The following is a 26,519-nucleotide window of genomic DNA, read 5'->3' on the forward strand; positions in this document are numbered from 1 at the left end:
TCAAGGCCAAGGACTTAGTACTCGTTTGGTCTTTGGAATGGGTCTTGTTATCACAGCTATCTACTTTTCAATGTCTATATCACAGTTGCCAATATATATTACATCAAAGAAGTAGGAATTATTAGTATCACCAGTAAAACCTGCCCATAAATCAGTGTGAGCTCACATGATGTACAGTAGAGAAACCTTACCTCGGAGGTTGTCATGAGTCACCAGAGCCAGGTGGTAAATTTGGTCACCTGTATAAGACGTAGTTGAATAATTATTGGGTAACTTTCTGGTGTCAGTTCAAAATGACCATCATATCCTAAATGACAGAGATGCACCAACAAGGCACCAGACTCTAATCCAAACTGAAGATCTTCAGTATTGCCATGGATCTTGGAGCACAAACAGAATTACCAGCATTACCCATGAGCCATTTTGAACTTAAAGTGGCATCATTGTAGTCTCACCAGCTCTGAAACAATACATGTGGAATCTCAACTCCTTGAAGTTCCATGAAAGACTAGATGGAGAATATTCTGGAGGTCAGGAATTCAGACTGGGCATGTGCTGTGGAGAATGCTCCTCAGTGACTAGGTTTCCACGTAAAGAATCAAAAACTTGAGGCTGGAACCATCCCACTCACTTACCCATGTTGACGCTCGCTGCCAGCTAGGGGCCTGGCTGGGGCTGTCAGCCAGAACTTATACACAGAGCCTTGCCATGTAGCCTTCCTCACACCATCGTGGCCAAATCCAGGGGCAAGAGCCCCAAAAGAGAGAGTTGGGCAGAAGTCATATTGCCTTTATGACTTAACCTTAGAAGTCATGCCATGTCACTTCCACTGTCAAGATATATTGGTCAAGGTAGTTTTAAAATGTGCCCAGGTTTAGGGAGAGAGAACTTAAACTCTTCTCAGTGGAAAAGTGTCAAGTCGTGCTGTAAGACAAGTATGTATGTTGGCAGGGCTATTTTTGGAAAATACTGTCTGCCATACTTGTCTCATTCATTGTCTGTACCTCCATCCCACACATGTACAGCAACATAGTATATAGCATGTTGTCGGTCCTGAAGTGGCCATTTTACAGGTTTGTGATGGGTGAATGGATGGGTCAGTGAGCTGGCTTTAGTTTTTGTTATCTCTCCAGCTTACAATTTGACCTGATCTTAGTGTCTCTGGATCTCAATTTCCTCACCAGGAAAACAAAAAGACTGAACTCTAAATCAGTGATTATTAGCTTTTTTTTAATACCCTGATTCTTCAGTGGTAGTGGGGTTTGCTACAGCAGTAATTCTGAATAAGGAGGGCATGAAATTCCTCTCCCCACCTTGGGAATCCTAGCTTAAAAGATCTCTAAAATTCCTTCCACCTCTAATCTCCATGAGCACTGAGACCTTGGACACATTCCTTGGACTCATTGGGTTTTAGTTTCCTGCTCTAAAATGAAAGACCTATTAAATTACCAGCTAAACTTTCTTCAGCTTTTAGTATTCATTTAGACATAATGAGTTTTCTGTATGCACACTAATTCTGCATTGCTATATGGATATGTTGAGTCTACAGAAGAAGTCCTATCTTTACATGTTCCTGCCCAGGTTATTTGAGGTGTTTTCCTTTCTGTGGGATGATAGAATCATAGAGTGGTAGGGACCTTGGAGACTATCAGATTCTCCATTGTACAATTGAGAAAACTGAGGCACAGAGAAGCCAAGTGATTTGCCCAAGGTCAGAGGGTATATGGGTTATGGTTCTCAAGAGGAACAGACCAGTTGGATATAAAAGGAGATCTGTTATGAAGAATTGCTCACGAGATTATGGAGGCTCAGAAACCCCACAGTCTGCAAGCCAGAGACCCTAGACAGCTGGTGGTGTTATTCAGTGTTGAGTCCAAATACCTGAGAAGGAGGAGAGCTGATGTTCATCCCAGTCCAAGGACAGGAGATGAAATGAGATCTCCCAGCTCATGCAGTCAGAGAGAAGGGGGTGAATTCTTCCTTCCTCCGCCCCAAAACTGGGGAGGACAATCTAATTACTGATTCCACCAATTCAAATACTAATCTCACGTGGAAACACCATCACAGAGACACCCAGAAACTATGTTTTATCTGGCCCACCAAACTTACCATAAAATTAAACATCACAAAGGGCAGGGTTAGTGGCAAATCAGGCTAAATCCTGTTAGCTGAGGCAGTGTACTTTAGTGTTTTTGTGATGTCACCCTTTTAATAGAAAATATGTAAACATGTGGACCTTAGGTCACACCACTGCCATATCTCTAGGGCCTGTACCCTAGACAGTGCCGTCTTCTTTTGAAATTCTACAAATGTTCAATTGTTTTCATAAAAATATAGATTTTTTTCAGACTTGAAAACTCTAAATTAAAAAACTGAAAAACCAAGCTAATTATAACCAAAGGTAATCATGATCACACATGGAAGTTCTTGGTATGGTATCTGTGGAGAGCAACAGTGTTTGAATACGTGTTTTAAATACAAGTCAACAGGCTTTTTAATCTACTAGGTTAATTATTTAGGAGGTGGAAGGTGGCATATAGAGAACTGTACTGTTATATTACAGTACAGGAAAAAGGAAGGGGGTCCATGTTTTGGTTTAAATTTGCATTACAATTTTTTATAATTGCGGTAAGATACACATCAAAAGTTTATCATCTTAACCATTTTTAAGTACACGTGTTACTTTTCTTTTTAAGTTTATTGGGGTAACATTGGTTAATATAATTATATAATTTTCAGGTGTACATTATCATTTGACATCTCTATATTCTACTGTGTGTTTACCACCCAAAGCCATTTCCTTCAGCTACCATATATTTGACACCATTTACCCACTTCACCTTGCCCCTACCCCCCTATATTTGACCCCCTTTACCCCATCTGCCTCCCTCTCTTCCCCATCTCCTACCCTCTGGTAACCACTAGTCCATTGTCCATGTCCATGAGTCTCTGTTTGTCCTGTTCATTTGATGCTTTTAGGTTTATATCCCACATATAAGTGATATCATGCGATTTTCAACTTTTTCTGTCTGGCTTATTTCGCTTAGTGTGATTCTCTCGAGGTCCATCTATGTTGTCGCAAATGGCAGTATATCATCTCTTCTTATGGCTGAGTAATATTCCATTGTATATATGTACCACAGCTTCTTTAGCCAATCATCTATCGTAGGATATTTCAGTTGCTTCCATGTCCTGGCTACTGTGAATAATGCTGCTATGAACATCGGTGTGCAAATATCTTTTTGAATATGGGTTTTCAAGTCTTTGGGGTAGACACCCAGTAGAGGGATTGCTGGAGCATATGGTAGATCAATTCTTAGTTTTTTGAGGAACCTCCATACTGTTTTCCATAGTGGCTGTACCAATTTGCAATCCCACCAGCAATGTATGAGGGTTCCTTTTTCTCCACATCCTCTCCAACATTTGTTATTGTCCTATTGATTATAGCTATTCTAACAGTTGTGAGATGGTATCTCATTGTGGTTTTGATTTGCATTTCCCTAATAGCTAGCGATGTTGAGCATCTTTTCATATATTTGTTGACCATTTGTATGTCCTCTAGGGAGAAGTGTCTGTTCAGGTCCTCTGGTCATTTATTGATTAGATCATTTGTTTTTTTTGTTGTTGTTATTGAGTTGTATGAGTTCTTTGTATATTTTGGATATTAGGTCCTTATCAGAGGCTTTGCTTGCAAATATATTTTCCCATTCGGATGGTTGTCTCTTTACCGTGTTGACTATTTCTTTTGCTGAGCAGAAGCTTTTTAGTTTGATGCAGTCCCATTCATTTATTTTAGCTTTTACTTCCCTTGCCTTTGAGGTCAAATTCATGAAATCCAAGGTCCATGAGTTTAGTTCCTGTTTTCTTCTATGCCTTTTATTGTTTCAGGTCTTATATTTAGGTCCTTAATCCATTTTGAGTTAATTTTGGTGTGTAGTGATAGACAACAGTCTAATTTCATTTTTTTGCGGGTGGCTTTCCAGTTTTCCCAGCACCATTTATTGAAGAGGCTTTCCTTTCTCCACCGTATGTTTTTGGCTTCTTTGTTGAAAATCATTTGCCCATATAAATATGGGTTACTTCTAGACTCTCAAGTCTGTTCAACTGCTCTGTGTGTCTGTTTTGCTGCCAATACCATGTCATTTTGATTACTGTTGCTTTGTAGTATAATTTGAAGTCAGGCAGAGTGATGCCACCAGCCTCGATCTTTTTTTTCAGGATGGCCTTGGCAGTTCGGCGTCTTTTGTGCTTCCATACAAATCTGATGATTTTTCGTTCTATTTGTTTAAATAATGCCAATGAGATTTTGATGGTGATTGCATTAAATCTGTATAATGTCATTTTAACTATGTTGATTCTTCCAATCCAAGAACACAGAATATCTTTCCATTTCTTTGTATATTCTTTGATTTCTTTTAATAAGGTCTTAGAGTTTTCATTATATAGGTCCTTTACTTGTACGTGTTACTTTTTTTAACAGGCTGTTAATGAGGGAATAAGAACCTAAGAAATAAACAAGGAAATGGTAGAACTCACATGTTCATAAGTACAAGTTGAAGCATAAGGTAATTTTTCTAAGGCCTAAGTCCATGCTCCACAAAGGTCCTTAGCCACAAATTGAAAATACCTGTAAAACATTATGAAATACTTTTGCTTTGTAAAATACTTGGAGCACATCATAGTTTGTTTAAACCTACATGTTGCTGTCCTTCAGTGCTAAAGCCCTGTGTAGTTTGGATGTACTCGTATATTTGTAAGTTCCTCTTCTTCCAAACACTGTTTAAGTTTTGTCAAGTTAAAGTTAAACTTTATTTTTTTTTAAATTTTGTGGGATATTAAACATGATGATGTCAAAACATCAAAAACCAGCAAAGTACTACTGTTTTAAAACCAAACATTTACTTTTACATAATACTCTTCAGTCTCCTCACTCCAGTTTGTATTTTTGTAAATACAGTGTGACCTATGTCATGAATTGAACTTTCTAGTCTATTGCCTAACTTCGAAGTGTATTGTTGATCAAAGTTCTAGTTATGATTTGTTAGCCATGTTTATAGAGTCCGTGGTGATGAGATGGTTTGAACTTTGACTTTGTTTCTCCTTGGGCATTGATTGGGCTAGCAGCATGGATGAGTTGCAGCTCTGCAGTTCACCAGCTCTTGTCATTTAGAACAGGCTGCTTACCCTCTCCTCTGTCTTTCCTTCCCTGCAACAGAGATTTTCATACCTGTTTCCTAAGAATGTCAACAAGGATGACACCAATTACATGTATACCATGCCCAGCATAGGTAACTGGAACTCAATAAACACTCTGTGAATGCTAATGTTTATCTTTGGGGATTAAATTCTCTGACTTTATAAGGACCAACCTTGAAGTCCTCTGGTTGTCCAAAAAAAAAATCTATTTCTTTTAGACCTCAAAGTATTAACATTATTGTATAGAGTAAAATTTCTGTGTCTAAAGGATTAATCATTTTCATCTTTTAACTTTTCTTAAACATCTCTAGCATTTCTATTTTAAATCTCAAAGAACTTTTCCTTTCTATTAACTGTTAACTTTCTTTTACTTTTCACTTTTTTACTCCTGGTCTTAAGTCCAGAGTCATGTCTATCACCTGGTCTGTTTTCTGTTGCCTCTTGGTGATTTCTTGGGTTTTGAGTGGGGGACATGTTAGAGTTCCTTATGTAATATACAAATGTCATAATATAGAAGGTTTTTTGTGACGTGGTCTGCACATCACTCATAAAAACTGCAAATCACTCATTATTCTTACTAGCTACTGATTCAAGTTTCCCTAACTGAGGAAAACTATTCAATATCATTTTTTACTATATATGAGACTTTGGCTGAAATTTTTTCTTTCATTATCATGAAATTTATTCCATAATATGCTCTTAGAGCCCCTTATCTACCATTAGTGTTTTTTTTTTATTTTAATCCATTTCAATTCATGGAAGATAGCACATTTGTTTTTCTCTTTGTAACTTGTGGAGCCACCACCATACCCAATAAGTTTTGACCAAAGGCAAAATTAAGTCTGTACACCTCAAGCGTGTGAGTAACATGGTTGGGAGAGGTCAGATATTAGATAGAAGATGTGACTTTTTCTGCAGGTAATGTGAATGCAAAGCCTCTTGTGTAATTTGATGCTAGAAGGAGAAAAGAAATTGGGATTTGCAAAGCTGCTGGAGGAATGCTCCACATCCTCCCTCAAAAATATATTCCGATGAAGATAATTTGGTTAGTGGTCCCCAGGCAACTTGAAAGGACAAAGCCTATTAACTCTTATTTCAGTTTGTGACTAGAATGGAGATATCTAGAAAAGAGCAAGAATTCTCTCTTTTGAGTGTAGATCCACAAACAAGTAAGTAGTTTTAATTATACAAATAGAGTAAGAGGGCATTAGATGCAGAATATTAAAATGTCCATCCAGGGAAAATGATTTTAAATACAGTTGGACACACAGAGAAATGTCACCAGCCAGGTAGCAAAGTCACTGTTTAAGGGACACTAGAATTATTCTCATAAGAAGGAACTCAAAGAAGACGTTCAGTGCAACACAACGAGATTACAAACTACAAACCAGAACCACCTTTAAAGGCTCTCACTGAGTGGCAGCAGTCCAGGAGTGTGGTTTCTGCTGGTCTGGTACTCTCCTGACAGATCCTGGAAGCAACAGTTATATCTATATTGGGCTTAAAAAGAAGAAGCAGTATGATCCAGCAGTTCCACTCCCAGGTATCTACCCAAGAGAAATGAAAGCACATGTCTTCACAAAAGGGCATGCAAGAATGTTCACAGCAGCACTTTTTACAATAGCCAAAAAGTGGAAATAGCCCTATACCCACCAACTGATGAATCAATAAAATATGGTATTTCTCCATACAATATTATTCATCCATAAAAAACAATGAAGTACTGATACATGTTATAATGTAGATGACCCTTGAAAACATTATACCAGTGAAAGAAGCCAGACAAAAGGACATATATTGTATGATTTTATTTTTATGAAATGACCTGAATAGGCAAATTCATACAGACAGAAAGTAGACTATAGTTGCCAAGGGGCTGGGGAGGATGGCAGGTGCGGAGGTATTATGGAAGTGGGGGGAATAACTAATAGGTACAGAGTTTCCTTTGGGAGTAATGAACATTAAATGTTTGTAGATAATGAAAATTGATTATGATGATGGATGGACAACTGCGAATAGACTAAAAATCATTGACTCATACCTGTTAAATGAATTACGTCTATAAATCTGTTAGGAAAAAGGGACTGACCAGAAAGAGACAGAATGATTTCTAAGCATAGCTCTCTACAAGAAATGAACATCTAACCAGTCTTCATACAGGTGTCCTTACCTCAGAGCAGTTTTGCATGTCATCGCAGAGGCTGTGGTTAGAACCTGTGGGACTCACTGTAATGTAAGTGCCACTTTCTTAGCCAACACTCAGGACTGTTTAAATGGAAGTAATCTAATTAATAGAAGCTATTCATTAAATGCTGTGTGCCAAGCATTGTTCTAAAACATTATCAACACTATCTAACTTATGTAAGAGTTGTATTATTTAAAGCTTAAGGCAAGGAAATTGACACTCCAAGGTTAGGTAACATACCCAAGGTTTCAGAGCTAGTGATTGGCAGAGCAGATACATAAACGAGACTTATCTTTGGACAAAGCCCAGGATCTTTACTATATATTATCCTCCGTTCCTACTTCTCCACCTCCAGCCAGCCCATTCAAAAAGGCAGCCAGAAACTGTGGGCAAGTTATTATTTAGAATATTGATTTGGTTTAAAAAGTATTGAATAGAATTACCATATGATTTAGCAATTCCACTTCTGGGTCTATGCCCAAAAGAATTGAAAGCAGAGACTCAAACAGATATTTGTATAGCAGTGTTCCTAGCATTATTCACAGCTGCCAAAAGATGGAAGCAACTGAAGTGTTCGTCGACAGATAAATGGATAAACAAAACATGGTACATACATAACAATGAAATATTATTCAGCCTTCAAAAGGAAGGAAACTCTGACACATGGTACAACATGGATGAAGCTCGAGGACATTATGCTAAGTGAAATAAGCCAGTCACAAAAGGACAAATATTGTATGATTCCACTCATATGAGGTACCTAGAGTAATGAAATTTGTGGACAGAAAGTAGAGTGGTGATTGCCAGGACCTGGAAAAGAATGGTGAGTTAGTTTTTAATGGGTACAGAATTTCAGTTTGAGAAGATGAAAAATTAAGATGGATGGTGGTGATGGTTGCACAACAATGGAAATATACTTAATGCCACAGAACTGTACACTTAAAAGTGATTAAAATGGCAAATTTTATGTTGTGCATAATTTACCACAATAAAAAACATTCTTGAGTTCATTGCAAATTCCCCTTAGCTTTATTGATCTTTGATTGTCAAAAAAATTGTTTATATTTAAGTGTATACCATGATGTTTTGATATACATATACACTGTGAAATGATTACCATAATCAAGCTAATTAAATTATCCATCACCTTAAATAGTTGGGGTGTATGTGTTGTATTATTAACTGTGGTCACTATACTGTACATTAGGTCTCCAGAACTTATTTACCTTAAAAGTCAAAGTTTGTGCCCTTTGATCAGTATTCTTTCCTAACCCCAGACTCTGTTAACCACCATTCTACTCTCTGTTACTGAGTTCAGCTTTTTTTTTTTTTTTTTTTTTTTTTTTTTTACTGTATATATAAGTGGAATCAAGCAGTATTTGTCTTTTGTGTCTGGCTTATTAGCATAATGTCCTTCAGGTTCATCCATGTTTTCATAAATGGCAGAATTTCCCTTTTTATAATTTATTTTAATTAGTTTTGAGTATACAGTACATTGATTAGACATCTATATAGTTCATAAAACGATCCCACCAATTGTTCCCTCCCTTCCCTGACCCTCCACTTAGCCAGTGTATTAATGGTAACTTCATTCCCTATGCCATGCTCCCCATCCCCGTGACTATCTATCAGCTACTAATCTGTACTTCTTTAACCCTTCACCCCATTCTCCCAACCTCTCAAACCCCCCTCCCCTCTGGCCATCACCAAATTGTGCACTATATTTGTGAGTCTGTTTTTGATTAGTTTGTTCTTTTTATTCCTTAGATTCTGCATATAAGTGAAATCATACAGTGTTTATCTTTTCTGTCTGACTTAAAAACCTTCTAGCAATATCTTTTTCCATCCCCTTCCTTTTCATATGTAGAGGTGTTGTTTTCTTATCCTTTCAGCCACTCTATCTTTTGGTTGGAGCACTTAATTCTTTTCCATTTGAGGTATTTGTTGCTAGGAATATAGTTATTACCATGCTTTATTCCTGTTTTTGTTACATGGTTTTTCTTCTTAAAGAAGTCCTTCCAGCATCTCCTGTAATCTGGCTTGGTGGTGATAAATTCTTTTAACTTATTTTCGTCAGGAAGCTCTTTATCTGTCTTTCAACTCTAAATGATAGCTTTACTGGCTAAATTATTCTTGGTTGTAGATTCTGGGTCTTCATCCTGTCAAATAATTTTTGCCAAGCCCTTCTGTCCTGCATAGTTTCTTTTGAGAAATCAGCTGCCAGTCTTATGGGTGTTCCCTTATAAGTAATTCTTTCTTTTTCTCTTGCTGCTTCTAATATTCTTTCTTTGTATTTAAACTTTGACATTTTAATTATGATGTGTCTTGGTGTGGGCCTCTTTGGATCCCTGATTTTTGGAATTCTCCGAACTTCCTGGGGTTTTATGTCCATTTCCTTTACCAGTTTAGGGAAGTTTTCCATCATTATTTCTTCAAACAGCTGTTCAGCATCTTGACTTTCTTTAGATATGCCGATCGGATAGATATTTGGAGCTTTAATAGAGTCCCATATCCTCCTTAAATTATTTTTATAGTCTTAGCATCTTTTTTCTTGCTATTCTAATTGAGTGTCCTTGGCTTTCCTATCCTCCAGATAGAACATTTGATCTTTTTCTTCATTCACTTTGTTTATTCCTTTGTTTATTCTATCCAATATACTTCTCATCTCAGATAATGTGTTCTTCATTTCAGACTGGTTCCCTTTTATAATTTCCGTCTCCATTTTTATGTTTTTTATCTTTGCTGGAGTTCTCTACACTTCCCAAAAGTTCACTGAGCATCTTTATAACTAGTGTTTTGAACTCTGCATATGTTAGATTACTTAACTCCATTATATCTGGATCTCTGTTCTGTTCTGTCATATGGTTTCTGCTTCTTTTTCTTCTCATTTTGGCTGCCTTTCCGTGTCTGTTTCTAAGTACTAAGCAAAGCTCCGAAGTCTCCTGTTCTTATTAGTGTGGTTTTGTGAAGTAGGTGTCCAGTGGCACAGTCCTGAGAGTTCAGCTGCAGGCCAAATTTAGCCCCAGCCTGTGACCCTCTGGAGCCACCTGTTAAGATTCAGCAAGCAATTCAGAGATGCTGTGCTTATAGTTGCCTCAAAAGGCCACACCAGAAACCGAGGCCAGCTGCCTCCGTTGTGAGTCTAGGCGCTGCTCAGCCAGGAGCACCTGACTTGCTGAGGATACACCTGAATGTGGCTTGGGTTGGGCGTGAGTTATGGGAGGCGGGGTTTCAGGGAATCCTGAGCTGAGTGACCTCTGTTATCCAGTTTGATTACATCACAGCTATGGCAGGCTGTGTCCCCGCACTGGGAGAGAGGAGGGCTCAACAGGGAACAATGGATACTGATGGCACTTCTGTACAGAGCACGTCTTGCCTCGGCCCTCACTCCAACAATGTCTCCTTATAAGTCCCTGGTGCCCCTGTTCGCAGCCAAATCAGCACTGGTGCTCAGAGTGAGCAGGTCGCTGCCCCGTTAAGAGGAATCTGCTGCTCCTGCAGCCTCCACCTCTGCCTCTGTCTTGGTCTCACTCAGCCGATGGAAACTAAGAAGCCCGGCCCTGTCCTACCTTCTGCCATTGCAGGGTTATCTCTTGGATATTTTCATAGTTGTATGGCTTGTTCCTCTAGATCCCAAGCAATTTTTCCTTGCTGCTTGCTTCTTGTTTCCGTCACAACTTTGATTTGGTCGCCAGAGGGATGAACAGAGTCTCTATCGTCTACGCCATTTTTTTTCCTGAATTTCCTTTTTTTATCACCAAATAATATTTGTGTGTATGTGAGTGTGTAACATTTTCTTTATCCATTCATCTGTTGACAGAAATTTAGGTTGTTTTCACATCTTGGCTATTATGAATAAAGCTGCAATGAACATGGGAGTGAAATTAGCTCTTTGAGATACTAATTGTGTGTGTGTGTGTGTGTGTGTGTGTGTGTGTGTCTCCCACATATATACCCAGAAGTGGGATTGCTGGATCATATGGTAGTTCTATTTTTAATTTTTTGCAGAATCTCCATACTGTTTTCATTGGTGTAATGGCTATACCAATTTGTTTTTTAACTTTTTATTATGGAAAATATGAACATATACAAAAGTAGACAGAATACTTTAATGAGTTCCATATACCCATCACTCACCTTTCTAATTGTATACTCATGGCCAGTGGTATTTGATCTATATGCTGTCTCATATTTTATATTTTTAGGAAACTAGTATATATTTGAAAAAGTAGATTCTCTTTTAAAACATAACTATTATAACATCCTACTTAACAACTTAAAAATAATTCCTTAATGTCATCAAATATACAGTGTTTAAATTTCAAATTATGTCACAAATATAATTTTTTTTAACTTTGTAAGTTTGAATATGAATCCAAATAAGGTTCTGGATGATATGTCTCTTAAATTTCTTTTAATTTATAGGTTCACCCATAATCTTTTTCTCTCTCTTTCGTTTTTCCTTTGCTGAAGAAGTAAGTTCTTATGTCTGATATTTGCTGATTTCATCTTTGTTTTGTCACTTGCCTTGTATAAAAATTGATAGTTGGTTCTTAACCAACTGGGTTCTTAACCTAAGCCAGTGTTATACTTACCTGGGGAGCTCTAAAAAAAACATGACATACGTGAAATCAGTTAGGCAGTTCCTAAATAAGTTAAACATAAAATTACCATATGACCCAACAGTTCCACTACAAAAGAACTGAAACAAGTGTTCAAACAAAAACTTGTACACAAAAGTACATGGCAAAAATATTCACAGTAACTAAAAGCTAAAAATAACCCAAATGTCCTTCAACTGAAGAGTGGATAAGCAAAATATGATATATTCATTCAATGGAATTCAGCCTTAAAATTAATGAAGTACTGATACATGCTGCAACTCAAATGAGCCTTAAAAACATTATGCTAAGTGAAAGAAGTCAGACACAAAGGCTACATGTTGTATGGTTCCATTTATTTGAAATGTCCAGATGGTAAATCCAGAACGACAGAAAGTAGATTGGAGATTGCCAGAGGTTAGAGTGGCTGCCTGATAGGCATGAGGCTTCCTTTTAGAGTCATTAGAAAATTCGGAACTAAATAGTGGTGATGGTTATACGACATTGTGAATGTCATTAGTGCTGCTGGACTGTACACTTTAAAGTGGTTTAAATGGTAAGTTTTATGTGTTTTACCACAATTATTACCAATTCCGACATGTAACCCACACCCTAGACCCAAGTAAGTCACAGTTGTTTTGGTGCAGTTCAAGTATTGGAGTATTCTGAAGTTCCCAAGGAGTCCGAGGTACAGCCAAGGTTTACAACCGCCAAGAGGCTGCATTTCAAGCCTCCTTCATGGGTGGTAGTGGTGTTTGTATTTAAATTAAATCCATGCCGTCTGTTCACTTGTTCTAGGGAGTAGCTGTGTCTTTTCAGCCCCTATCAGACAGCAAACACTGTCAGAAATCAGCTGCCTAGTCATGCAAAATGTTAGCTCATTAAAAAATAAAATAAAATTTTAGAAAACCTGAAAAAAGATCATCTCACAGTAACCTGATTTTTATTTTTAATACAAGAGAAAGGGCCCTCTGTTTCTAACTCCATCTAGATGTATAAGACAGTAGCATAACCCAACAAGTAGCCCCTCGTGTGTGTGCATGCACCCTGCCAGAGCAGACTTGGGTTCTGTCCTGACCACTTCTCAAGGAAACTAGGGACAAAAGGCCAAATAACCGCTGACTCCTCAGAGAGAGAAGTGAACTTTCTCATGTCGTCTCTCTAATCTGAGGATGGTTTGTGCCACCATCAGTCCTATAGGATCTCGACAGTGCTTGGCTTCCTACCTCAGAAAGGAAAATGCTATTTCCTTAGCAAGATTTGCTTCCCATGAGCTCAGATCAGACCACAACCACTGCTGGCCCTGCAGGTTTGGCAGAGTTGCAAATAGGTTAAAGAGGGAGTTCTAGTTCTCCTTTGTTTCAGCCAATTTCCGTTTCTGGCAAAATCTGAATAAAATCAAAAACACTGGGCAAGTGGCTTGTTGCTCCCCATAGAGCTTCACAAAGCTAAGTTCTGTATATGATCCAAGAGTTGGATGGCTTGTGATTTTCTTTGCTCAGCATTATTCAGTTAATATCCTAAACTTTCATTTCTGAAAACTACTGTGGCTGAGGTGTGCTCCTGAAGCAGAACTACACATTAAACTCGAACATCACAATTCCATCTTTCTCAGCCTTTTGCAGCCCAGCCTAAGTGACCAGAGGACCCTTCCGTTTGAATAACATGAGGTTTCCATCTAAAATATTAATTAGGAAGAAAAGAACACTTTTTTCAGAGGAAGTGTGTTGAAGTAAAAAGGTCATAGATTTTACTCTGACCCAAATTCCCCTCACCAATTATCTTTCTGGGTTCATTTCCAACCCAGAAGCTGGTGCTATTTCCTCCCTTTTATGCCCTGACCCTTGATAGGCTTGTTTAGCTACTAAAGTAATAAAGCTTGGTTGTGAATATGTGTGTGTGTGTGTGTGTGTGTGTGTGTATAATATTTTGTAAGGATTATAGACTTTAGAGTCAAATGACTTGGAGTGGGATATATCAGCTCCATAATTCACCAGTTGTGAAAATATAGATGGGGTTACTAAATTTCTCTCATTCTGTTTACTCATCTATAAGATGTATGTGAGGATTAAATATTATATAAGGAATTTGTAAAAATTAAGTGAGAATCTAAGTAAAAAATCTAGGTCTGGCACACGCCTAGTAAATATTAGTTTCCTAAATAATGTATTGCTAAGTATGTAAAGTAGTGATCCTCAAACTTAATCCCAAAGAGGCAGGGAGGTTAAGGAAGAGGATGCAAAAAATGTCTTCTCTCTTCACTGTGGGGTGTCCTAAAAGATATAGAATGGGATACAGTCATGCAAACTTGCTTGGGGTTAACCAGATTAAAATTTAAGATCTGCCGATAAATCTTGATCTGTCAATTGGGAATCCATGGCTGGTTGAAGATAACGGTCTAAGTTAGAGATAACGTTATGAGGCCAACGCCTGTAATGATGGCCTCTTGGTTATGATTTATATCCTGCTTTTATTTTCCCACTCAGCATTTTTTTCAGGTCATTAAATATTTTTCTATAATTTTATTTTTAATGATTACATACTAAAAATATGCTACAAAGGAAAGCTGTGGGAAACTGTATGGCAGCAAGTTTGAAAATCTAATAAAAAGTAAATTAACTTGAGAAATGGAAAACTTTTTAAGATTTTCTTTGGCCAAGTCCTTGATCAATTTTTGTGAGTGCCTATTGTTTGTAAATATTTTAGGGACAAATTTCTTAAAAATACATTCTTTGAAGTACATATATATGTATTTAGTTTGTCATTGTATTATGCAAATCCTTTATGTCATTACCTTTTGTAATGCGCTGGCTTTATTCAATGTTGAAAAAGAAATATCAAAGTTCCCTTCTATAATTTTATTTTTATCAGTTTCTCCTTTCATTTCAAGTAATTTAGGCTTTATATACTTAGCTTCTGTCTTATTTAGTGCTTCCAAGTTCACAACTGCTTTATCTTTTTTATAAATGTTGCTCATTATTCAATTTAACGCTGTTAGACCCAACTCTGCCTTGTCTAATGTTAATATAAACTGGTATTTTTTTCCCAAAATGTGCCTAGTGTATCTTAATTTATCTCTTGATTTTCAGTCTTTATCACTGAATAAGTATTTTGTTTTGTTATCTATCCCCAGTTAGTCCATTTACATTTCTTATAATGGCCAATAGAGTTGATTTTATTCCTTCAATCTCAGTCTGTTATTTATTATAGTTTGTTTTCTCTATTTCCCTTCTTTATTTTTGGTGGTTTTATCAAATAGCTATTTATTCCTTTTTTCCCTCTTTTATTAGTTTGGAAATTCTGTTCTACTTTTCTTTGCCCTTCTGTAGCCTGATGCTTATAATTAGAGGCATACATTTTTTACTGTTATTTGAAAAACGATAACTATTTTTCCCATCAAGACCTCCTATTTCATAAATTTGTTCATTGCTTACTAGTTGTTTCTTCCTGAGGCTTTCCAAGTGTTCTCATTGTGTACTATTTGTTGTCCACCTATCCCAGCTACTTTATTTTATAGGAGCCATTTGGGTCAATTTTCTTCTGTCTCCTAGATTCCCTTAGGCATATGGTTATTTTTGTCATCTTACTGGGGTTCGGGTCTGGTTGTCAGAGTGGCCTACATGGCTGCAGTCCCATAAGTGATAAAAGGGAAAGATTCCCTACTCGCCAGGACCAGTGGGATAGCAGCAGCAGCAGCTCCCTGTCTCCCAAGCTCCCTTATGCAGTCTCAGCCTCAGGAACATCCTTGCTCTCCAGCTCCTCCTTGACTAATAAAGCCCACTTAGAAGAGGCCATTGTCAGCCAGATTCCCCAGGGTCCACAGACCTCATCCCAGAATCCCCAGTGCTGGTCTTCGGACCCTGTATGGTCCCCAGAAAGCTCACATGAACTCTTTCTGCAACACCCCACTCCCCAGCTGAAGGACTCTCTCACACCAGCTGCTCTACCTGCCTCAGCAGCCTCATGCCTCTTTCAGAGAGGCAGAGTGATTGGATTTGCTAGTGGAGGGAAAGCATAATATATTACCTCTCTAAGTTCCCAGAATCCCTCTCTCCAATATTCTTAATAGAGAGGTTTCAGATTCACTTAGTTTCTGTAGTAAGAGCTAATCGATACCTAGAATATCATATATAAGAAAAGCATATTCTAAGTACTTAACCAGCTTAGAAATAAATACTTTTTAGAGCACAACCTCCCTCTCTCCATGCCTGTCACCCTTGATGTCTCCTTAGTGCTCGATCTCTTTGACCTCACCTTTTTGGGTTGCCTCGTGCTGTCACTTCTCTCTTCTTTCAGTGTGGCTGGTAAAGTAAGGATGGGCCTAGAGCTTTATTTTCACATCTTCTACAGCAGGATATGTTAAAAGTTTAAGAATTTTGTTTTGAACAAAAACATAAAGTATGATAGGCTAAATGATGGCCCCCAAAAGTGTCCACGTTCTAATCTCTGCAACTTGTGTATGTTACCTTGTATGGCTAAAGGGACTTTGCAGATATAATTGAGTTAAGGATTTACGGTAAGGAGAGTATCCTGGTTTTTCCAGGTGGGCCCTAATTGTAATCACATGTCTCCGTATAAAAGGAAGGCTGAGAGATTTGACTACAGAAGAAGAGAAGGAGATATAATGACAGCAGAGGTTGGGGTGATGTGTTTTGAAGATGGAGGAAGGGGCCACAAGTCAAGGAATACAGGCAGCCAATAGAAGCTGGAAAAGACAAGGAAACGAATTCCCCCCTGACCCCTCCAGAAGGACCCAGTCCTGCTGACACCTTGACTTTAGCACAGTGAAACCGATTTTTGACTTCTGGCCTTCAGAACTGTAAGAGAATTTGTGTTGTTTTAAGCCACCCAGTTGTAATTTGTTACAGCAGCAATCTGTACATAAGGAGAGCCCATGAGCTCAGTGCCACTATCTCCTGTACCCCTTTAGTCTCCAAGAAGGAATGGGGTGGGCACAGTATTGAGACACACCATAAAAACATGCAGTGACCCTTGATGTCCTGGGAGCATGGCTGTGGAGTGGGCAGGGTTGAGGCTGCTCACTGCCTCTAAGCCTTAACTGATACAGAAATCATTTCCACTCATGACCAAGAGAAGTCCTGTGTGGGGAATGAGGTTTTCTTTGAGCAAGAGTATGTGTGAACTGCACATCAAAGGCTGTGGGGAGGCAAAGCCAAGCCCTCAAGGGAGCATGAGCTGTCTGAGAGAGTCCCCAGGCCCCATCTCTGGGGAGTATCTGCTCTCACCGTGGTGCTGTCAGCTTCACTTTGTCATGCAGGCGAGATGAGGCCTCACTCAACAATGTAAGTAAAAGCAAGATTGATGAATTTGATCATCCCCCACATAGTAGTTCACATCCAAAGTTGTGTAAGAACATTGGTAAGGGTAGACAAAGAAAGGAAACAAAAGAATAATTAATAGGGCTCATGAGACAAGTTCACAAAATGTTTGTGGGGAGGTGGGGAGCATAATCTCCAAATCCACTTATTTGTGACAATCAGTTCGTTAAAAGTGGCCCCTGAAATCTTCAGATAGGCTATCTTTTCCTGTAAAGGAAAAGATAGAGGTGACTCCTTTTTGTCTGCCATGAATCAACCAGGCAGCCTCGTAGCTTTGACTTTCCCCAAGGGAGTGTGTTCAGCACTATCAAGCCTGACAACTTAATTTAGCCCCTAGTAATTGGTGAGCTAAAGAAGAGACTTGTATCTGTGAGGCCACAGGTGCCCATTTTTTTGCAACTCAGTAACTATGCAGTTGGCCACCCATGCTTTCAGCTAAGGGGCAGGGGAGAGAGCAGCAATAGGCACCCTGCTCCCAGGATATGAACTTAATCACTGCAGAACTCTTCTTCAGAATTATACACTTGAAACATTGGATTTTGTTAATCAGTGTCACCACAATAAATTAAAAATAATTATTAAGAAAAAAACATTGGTTTTTTATACTTACAGAACATCTCAATTTGGACTAGCCTGTTTCAATTGCTAAATAGCCACATGGCCAATAGGACAATGTAAGTATAGATAGTATTGAAGCCATAAACACAAAATCTTTAATATCTTTTTTTAACATCTCTTGACATATTTATTGAGATTTTCATACTATACCATCACCCATTCAAAGTATATAATTCCGTAGGTTTTAGTATATTCGGACTTATGCAACCATCATCATAATCAATTTTAGGACATTTCAGCACCCAAAAAAGAAACCCAATACCCATTGGGAGTCACTACACATTCTCTCCTACTTAACTCACCCACTCCCAGGTTTGGCAACTGCTAATCTATTTTCTGTTTCTATGGTTTTCTCTATTATGGAGATTTCATACATATGAAATCTTACAATATATGGCCTTATGTGTCTGACTTCGTTCACTGAGCATAATGTTTTCAAGGGTCTTCCATTTATAGAATGTATCAGTACTTCTTTCCTTTTTTACAGCTGAATAATAATCTATTACATGGATCTGTTATATGGGTACACCACATTTTATTGATCTATTCATCAGTCGATGAGTTTCCACCCTTTTGCTATTGTGAAGAATGCTGCTGTGAACATTTTTATACACCTTTTTGGGTGGATGTATGTTCTCATTTCTCTTGAGCATCTACCTAGGAATGGAATTGCTACACGAAATCATTTTTGCACTATACTTTAATTTTTTATACATTTTTCTTGGCCATATCTGCCTATTGTTTGCATTCTTCAAATAACTGACATTTATAGCAGCTGCACTGCTAATCTCCCTGTGGTCTTAGAAGATTTATTTCCATCCCCCTGAACACTATAATGAATTGATGCTGGTGGCCCAGCTGTGTCCAGGTCACCAAAGGGCTAAGGACATAAAGAGTTTTTATCACTTTCTTCCACAGGAGAGGAGGCCTTGTGCTCTCACAGCTCCAGGTGAGCCTTCGATACATATTAGAAAAATTTGGAATATTTCTCTCAAAACCAAAGGAAATAATCTTGATATCTAAGTCTCAAGTTTGTGGTAAACTCTCCAATTTTCTATAATAGAATTACAAAGTCAAGTCATATGAACACATCACTAAGAAACTGGAAAAGAAAGGAGACAAACTACCGTACTCTAACAACAGGCCTTGTCCCACTATCCAGGCCGTCCTCAGAGCTAAATCCAGAGTCAAAGTCCCTTCATCTTGATGATGAGAAAAATGGATTATCTGCCTCGTTTGAACTGAACAGCAAATCAGACATTGGTCTAATTAAGCTACTGACAGGAGGTTAAGTTTGGCACTCAAGTGTCAAATGAAAATCTAGAACACAGCTTTTATCACTGAGATTATTATCAAAGCCTTCAAGTTTCACTCTCGGGAGTTTTTCTAGTTTATATGAGTATAATTAGAATGTCGTATTCCTCAACAACATAAAGAATGCATCTGAGAGGGGCTGCCTAAGGAAGAAGGCTTCTGCGAGGCTCAGCTTGCACAGAGACCTTGCACAAATGCCTTCTCCTGGGATTCATTCATTCATTCAGCAGACATTAACTGAGATACCATGCAAGGCACTGGGGATGGCTAATGGGTGTTTACTCACAGACTGGTTAATGGGTTCAGACCCAGGCTGCTTAGACCCAAGGTTCCATGTTGAAGCAACTGGATACTCCAAGTTGCTCTGAAGGAGGAGAGCTGGAACTCAGCCAGGTAATGAGGATTCAATATGAGTGAGTAAGGAAACCATGGATATTTCTTTGTCAAGAACCTGCATGTGATCTGAGAGGGCTGATTCTAGCAACTGTGTGGAATGGACCCTTTCTTCTTACCATGGATATGCCAGCCGTGTTAGCTAGGTCACAAAAGATATTCCTCAGGTCTCATAGGATGAGGACTGGCTTCCAGACTCTTACAAGAATACAGTTCATTAAAGGATGAGAAGGAAGCTAACTCCACACTACTAGGTGCTATGAACATGAAACAGACACAGCCCCTGACTTCAGGGAGCTCACAGCCTCATGTTGGAGACAAACATATAAACTATGTGAAATATAAAGGGAGTATAGTATGGCTGGTGCCGTGACAGACAGTACAGAAGGCTGTAAGTCTACGGAGCACGGCCTAGGGCCTCATCCCAGATCTGCTAGCTCATAATGTCTAGGTCTTGGCAAAGTGCCCCCCAGTAACTCAGTACAAAGTTTGAGAAACACTAGCACAGTGTGGGGCTTGTGTGCCTTTTTGGCCGGGCAGGAATGTGGGTCAGGGAAGAACTTCCTAGACTTGGGGACACCCAATCTCATGATGAAGTCAACTAGGCTGTTTATTCTACATTAATTGGCTGCTTTCATACACTTGTAGTGATTACTTAAAATGTTTCCCCATTTTCTGGAATCAAGATAATTATCTCTTAGAAATTCCATGTGTGTGGGACATACATTTCTGAAATCATACTTTTAGCTGAATCAGATGCATAAGTAAAGAAAAAAAAAGAAAGGAGTAGAAAAGATAGTAGAGGCAAAAGAAACAAACTCAAAGTAATACATTTTCTAAGAAAAAAATCATTTCTCTAAAATTTTTAAAAAGTGGGGAAAGGGAAATAAGCAAACTTTATCCAACAATTGATAATGTTTTAAGCCGTACTACTAAAAATGAAACAGTAGATCTATTGAAATATACTGTTTAACATTTATAATTTTGAATACTATATAGAAACATGGGAAAATATGTTTGGTATCAGAATTTTAGATTGATAACACTAAGTAATATATATATATGATAGTTCGTAAACAGTGACATTTAGCTTTTCATATGTAAACATGACAAAATTAGTATGCAAAAATAAAAAGGGAGATTTGAGGAGGTGGGAGTATGGTTGTTTAATTTTTTTTTCATACTGTTTTTTAAAACCCACACATTCACAGAATTAACTGAGATTTAAAGGATTAGAATTTAGAGATTTTTGCTTCAAGTCAGAGTAATAAGCATTAACCCTGTGATGCTGGATAATTTGATTTTACCTCTTAGACCCTTGATCTCTTTAAGAATAAAATAGAGATGATGATGATAGCTGTTCTATGTACCTTATAAAGATCAGATTAGCCAGTAAAGTATATAACTACTTAATAAACATTCAAGTGCTAGACAGATATTATTACTATAATTATTATACACAGAAGTATGAAGTTGTCATAGTCTTTTTTTGTCTTTATTGAAATATAATCGACAATTAGTTCGTTGTATGTACATTGTACAATTCAATGTTTTTTCTATTATAGTTGGCATACAATAATATACCAGTTTCAGTTTTATAGCATAGTGATCAGAGATCCATATAACTCACAAAGTGATCACCCCACTAATCTATTACTCCCCTTAATATTTATTACATTATTAACCCACTTCCCCATGCTATACTCTACATCTCCATGTCTATTCTGCAACTATCCATTTGTACCTCTTATCCCTTTGCCTTTTTTCCCATCCCCCCAACCTCCCTCCCATGTAGCATCCCTCAAAATATTCTCTGTATCCATGACTTTATTTCCGCTTTTCTTGTTGTTGTTGATTTTGTTCTTTAGAGTCCATATGTATGTGAAATCATGCAATATTTGTCTTTCTCTATCCGACCCATTTCATTCAGCACAGTGCCCTTTAGGTCCATCAAGGCAATATCTTTTTCCATCCCCTTCCTTTTAGTCTGTGTGTGTCTTTTAATCTAAAGTGAGTCTCTTGTAGGCAGCATATATAGGGATCTTGTTTTCCTTTCCATTCATCCACTCTTTTAGTAGGAGCACTTAATTCTCTTCCATTTGAGGTACTTGTTGATAGGAATGTAGTTGCTACCATTCTTTATTTCTGTTTTTCATACATGTTTTTTCTCCTTAAAGAAGTCCCTCCAACATTTCCTGCAATACTGGCTTGGTGTGATAAGTTCCTTTAGTTTATTCTATTCTGGGAAGCTCTTGATCTGTCCTTCAACTCTAAGTGATAGCTTTGCTGGATAAAGTCTTCTTGGTTGTAGATCATGGGTTTTCATCACATCGAATATTTTGTGCCAAGCCCTTCTGTCCTGCATAGTTTCTTTAGAGAAATCAGCTGCCAGTCTTACGGAAGCTCCCTTGTAGGTAACTAACTGCTCCTCTTGCTGCTTTTAAGATTCTCTCTTTTTTATTTAACCTTTGGTATTTTAATTATGATGTGTCTTGGCTCACGCCTCTTTGGGTTCCTGGTTTTGGGGACTCTGGGCTTCCTGGGGTTTTATGTCCATTTCCTTCACCAAGTTAGGGAAGTTATTCATCAATATTTCTTCAAATAGCTCTTTAATGTCTTGTTTTTTTTCCGATACCCCTATGACATGGATATTTTCACATTTAATAGTGTCTCATAGGCTCCTTAAATTATTATTATTATATGCTTGGCTTTCCCATCCTCTATATAGGTCATTTGATCCTCTTCTTTATTCACTTTTATTCCAATTAATATACTTCTCATCTCAGATAATATGTTCTTCATTTCCGACTGGTTCCCTTTTATAATTTCCATTTCCATTTTTATGTTCTTTATCTCATTGTTACAGTTCTCACTGAATTCATCTACACTAAGTTTATTGAGCATCTTTATAACCAGTATTTTGAACTCTGCATCTGGTGGATTGCTTGACTCCATTATTCCTGGATTACCATTCTGTTCTCTCATATGGTTTCTGCTTCTTTTCTCCCATTTTGACTGTCTTTCTTTGTCTGTTTCTATGTACTAAGCAAAGCTCCTAAGTCTCCCAGTGTTATTAGCGCTGCTTTGCATAGCAAGTGTCCTGAGAGGGGATCAGCTGCAGGCCAAATTTAGCCTTGGCCTGTGCCCCTCTGGGACCACCTGTTAAGATTAAGCAAGTAATCCACAGATGCTGTGCTTGTAGGTGCCTCAAAAGGCCACACCAGAAACCGAGGCCAGCTGCCTCCATTGTGAGTCTTGGTGCTGCTCACCAAGGAGCACCTGACTTGTCTAGGATATACCTGAATGTGGCTTGGGTGGGGCTGCGAGTTGGAGTACACAGGGTTTCAGGGAATCCTCTGGGAGGAGTGACCTCAGTTTGATGAGGTCTCCTCTGGCATCGTTGTGTCAGCACACTGGAGGCAGGGGGAGGGCTCAACAGAGGAACAAAGGATACTGCTGGCACTTCTGTACTGAGCAGATCTCGCCTGGGCCCTCACACTGACAACTCAGTGTCCCACTATAAGTCCCTGGGGCCCCTTGCGCAGCCTACCCGGCACTGGTGCTTAGAGCAAGCGGTTCCGTCACCGGGAAAGTCCACTTGCAGACACAGCCCCTTTAAGAGGCGTCGGCAGCTGCTGCTGCTGCTGCTGTTGCTGCCGCTGCGACAGCCTTGGTCCCACTCAGCCACTCGGGACCGGCAGCCTCGTGTCCTCGCCCCATCCTACCTTTTGCCATTGCAGAGTGATTTCTTAGTTCTCTTTCTAGTTGTATGACTTGTTCATTTAGATCCCAGGGGATTTTCCTTGCTGTTTGCTCCTTGTTTCTGTCACAACTTTGATTTGGTCGCCAGAGGGATGAACAGAGCTTCTATCACCTACACCATTTCCCATCCCCTGCCCTGAAGGTGTCAGTCTTAATAAAATGGCCTTAGTATGATTTCATTGAAGCAAATGGAAGTGAGATAAAGGCCCATCTGCTGGATTGCAGTTGCCTTAACAGAATAGAATGGTCACAGGCCCTTTTTTAAATCAGCCATGGCAAAAAGTTGGGGTAGAAAGATTAATTTCCTTGGACTTTTCCCTTAGCAGTTAAAGATGAGCATATTTGAAGAAACAGTCCCTATCCTTCATGGGGGGGAAATAGCTATTTTTGTACAGCACATCTTCTGCCGTGGCCAGTTCCTCCGGGTGATTGGAAGGAAGCTGCTGCAGCTGCAAGGGAGCCCCTCTGGGCTGTCTCCTTTCTGGAGGAAGCCAGAAGGGCTCCAACATGGGGCAGTGGAGGACAGTCCTATACCAGGCTTACTTTGGCACTGACACCCAGGTAGTCTGGCCTGTGCACCATGCCACCCACTAGTTGCATCCTGTCTTGCTTTGTGGCAAGTGAAAGCAGGATGTGCCCTGGCCACTTCTGTGTGCTGGCAGGGTGTCTGCAGCTTGTGATTCAGAGGCCTGATTCTTTCCCCATGTCAGAGAGTCAGTGCTGATTCCCTCAGCAAGTTATTCAGGGACTGGTTATTTCATCCACTGGAGCAGTATCTACCTTGTGGCAAATCTCAAAAGTATGAACTGCCAGATACGTGATAGAGAACAGTAGTGAGCACAACAGCTGCGTAAAAGAAGAGACGTGCTGACGATGATTTTGATGCTTCTGTTTGTGGGTCGTTAGAGCCCTTCTGGTATCGATTCTTTGCTTCCTGGGTGTTTAATTGGAAGGTATGTTCAGTAACTGGGCTTCAGAGACAGCACTAAGTCTGTGTAAGCTGACAGTGAATTCCCCACATTCTACAAGAGCCCCAGGGACCAAAGAGGTGGACTTGGGAAGAGCGAAGCTCCCCTGTCCTCTCATGACCCTGTAAGCACTGAGGGATGGCAAGGAGCTGCCACACTGGGCTCATACCAGAAGAGAAGGCCCAACCAACTGTCTCATCAGACCCATGGTGTCATTTCAGGCTATCACTTCTGGCCTTCCCTCTTTCCCTCATCCAGAATAACTTCCTGGAACAAAATACAGGCCATTCTGTTCAGCTGTTTTCATATCTCCCCTGCAGAATACTAGAAGGAAATAATAAAATGTGAGCTTTATTGTCAGTAGCCTGTCATTACAAACTATGCATATCTTTTCAGTAATAGCCCAAATTTACTCTCCAAAGTCCCCAAACCATAGTTGATATTCAGAATGTTTAACCACCAACATGGTATAGGCATTGACCAATTGGAATGAAATCTGGCCAAGCAAGAACAGGACAGCAACCCACCAAGCCAGACTGAGGTCCAGGCATCCTGGAGGCGAAAGGAGATATGGCAAAGGGAGGATGCCTGAGGAGCATCCATTTACCAGTGGTGTGAAGTCATTCAGCATTTTAACAAGTCTGGTACATGCTGGCTGAATATCAGCTTTGCCCTATTTTCTGGCCAACAGGGATCTTGTTGTCCAGTGGTCCCTTTCCTCCAGACATTTCTGAGAATCCCCAAGAGTCCTTACATGTATACTTAAGTGTCTCCTACACCCTGCCAATTTGGGGTGGAAGGTGGTGGCTCTCTTAAGGGTTCAGGGTTAGAATATGGGGGCGGAGGGAGTCATATTAAGCCAAGGTATTGTCCAGTTTCTGTTTGCAGTTTGCTGCCCATCACTGCTGATGACTGTTGTTCCAACTCCCTCCCACCTTCCACAACCTGCTCTTTCAGAGGACTTTCAGGAGCAAAGCTATTGGGCTCTTCATGGCTCGGGTGGACAAGGAAATGTGTGCTGGGTTGGTGGCTGGTCAAGCACAGCTTCTGAGTGCATCTGGACCCGCTGCTCTCTCTGAGGCCCTGCCAGATGTTTTAGTTCATGATGGTGCTTTCCTCTCATGTCCATTTTGGTGCTCTTTTCATCCTGACTTGATTGGAGGGAGACAGAAGGGAACCCAGTTAATCATTTGTTATATGTCTAACCTAATGTTGTGTAAGTTTTAATATCATTTCCAGAAGGCTCCCAAGCCCTGGGAAAATGAGGATATTGCTGACCATCTGTTCCAATGTCCCTGGATACCACGTAGCAGGTCCCCACAGGGATGAAAGCAAAGGAATCCAAGGCAGCTGTCCAAAAGAAATAGATCTGTGTGTCCAGACATGCAAAGATGCTGAACTTGAAAAAGAGCAAGTTGTAGGAAAATGTGTGGCCTGTGGTTTCTTGTTTCTTTCGGTTGTTCCCCACCATTTCTTGATGTCAGCCCATGAGGAGGAGGTAGGCCATCAGTCAGCAACCGTTGAGTATGGGATGGTTGGAGAGAAGCCGTTCTGGAGAGCCTGCACTGGGCCTAGGAAGGGGTGAGCACAGCAGGGGAAGGAATGCTCGTTGTCTCGTCCGGGGCCACTTGTTCATTCCTGGCTTTTTAACAACAAAACCGTCAAACTCATCCTGGGCAGTTTTTAAAAGAGGCCCGTAAATCAGCACATTCCACAAGCCTGAATTTTTTAAAAAATTAAATGCGCACCTTTTTGGTTCATACTCTGGAAACTCTTTTCAGTGTTAAGTGTCACTATGGTGCTGTAATTTTGACTTGGATCTGTTCTGTTTATTGCTCTGGAAATTCTGACTCTGTGGTGGTGACAACTGTTTCACATAATGCTCTCCACAAACCTAGAAGTCCACAAAGTCAAGAATGTGTCAAATCAAACAAAGTAGTATGGGTGACTGTGCTCAGTGCTGTCCGGCCACACACAGTACTATCAGTTGTCATCTAATGAGGGAGACAAAGCAAAACCATACGAAACAGTCATCCACGAGTCTCCAGAAACGAAGGTGTTCTCGAAGGCAAAAAATAGTACCAAGCAGCCTAATTGTCCCAGAAGGCTTGTCTACGACTTTCTATGAGCAGGTGATAAACAT

At 39.4% G+C, this 26,519-nt stretch overlaps 1 protein-coding gene across 3 annotated transcripts in view; it reads left to right on the forward strand.

Moving 5' to 3' along the window:
• LYRM4 (LYR motif containing 4) overlaps positions 1 to 26,519 on the forward strand; it is a 136,930-nt gene that overhangs the window by 98,979 nt on the left and 11,432 nt on the right. The window lies entirely within an intron of this gene.

The sequence above is a fragment of the Pteropus medius genome, unplaced genomic scaffold, assembly GCF_902729225.1.
Source record: "Pteropus medius unplaced genomic scaffold, Ma_sr-lr_union100, whole genome shotgun sequence".
NCBI classification, from domain to species: domain Eukaryota; kingdom Metazoa; phylum Chordata; class Mammalia; order Chiroptera; family Pteropodidae; genus Pteropus; species Pteropus medius.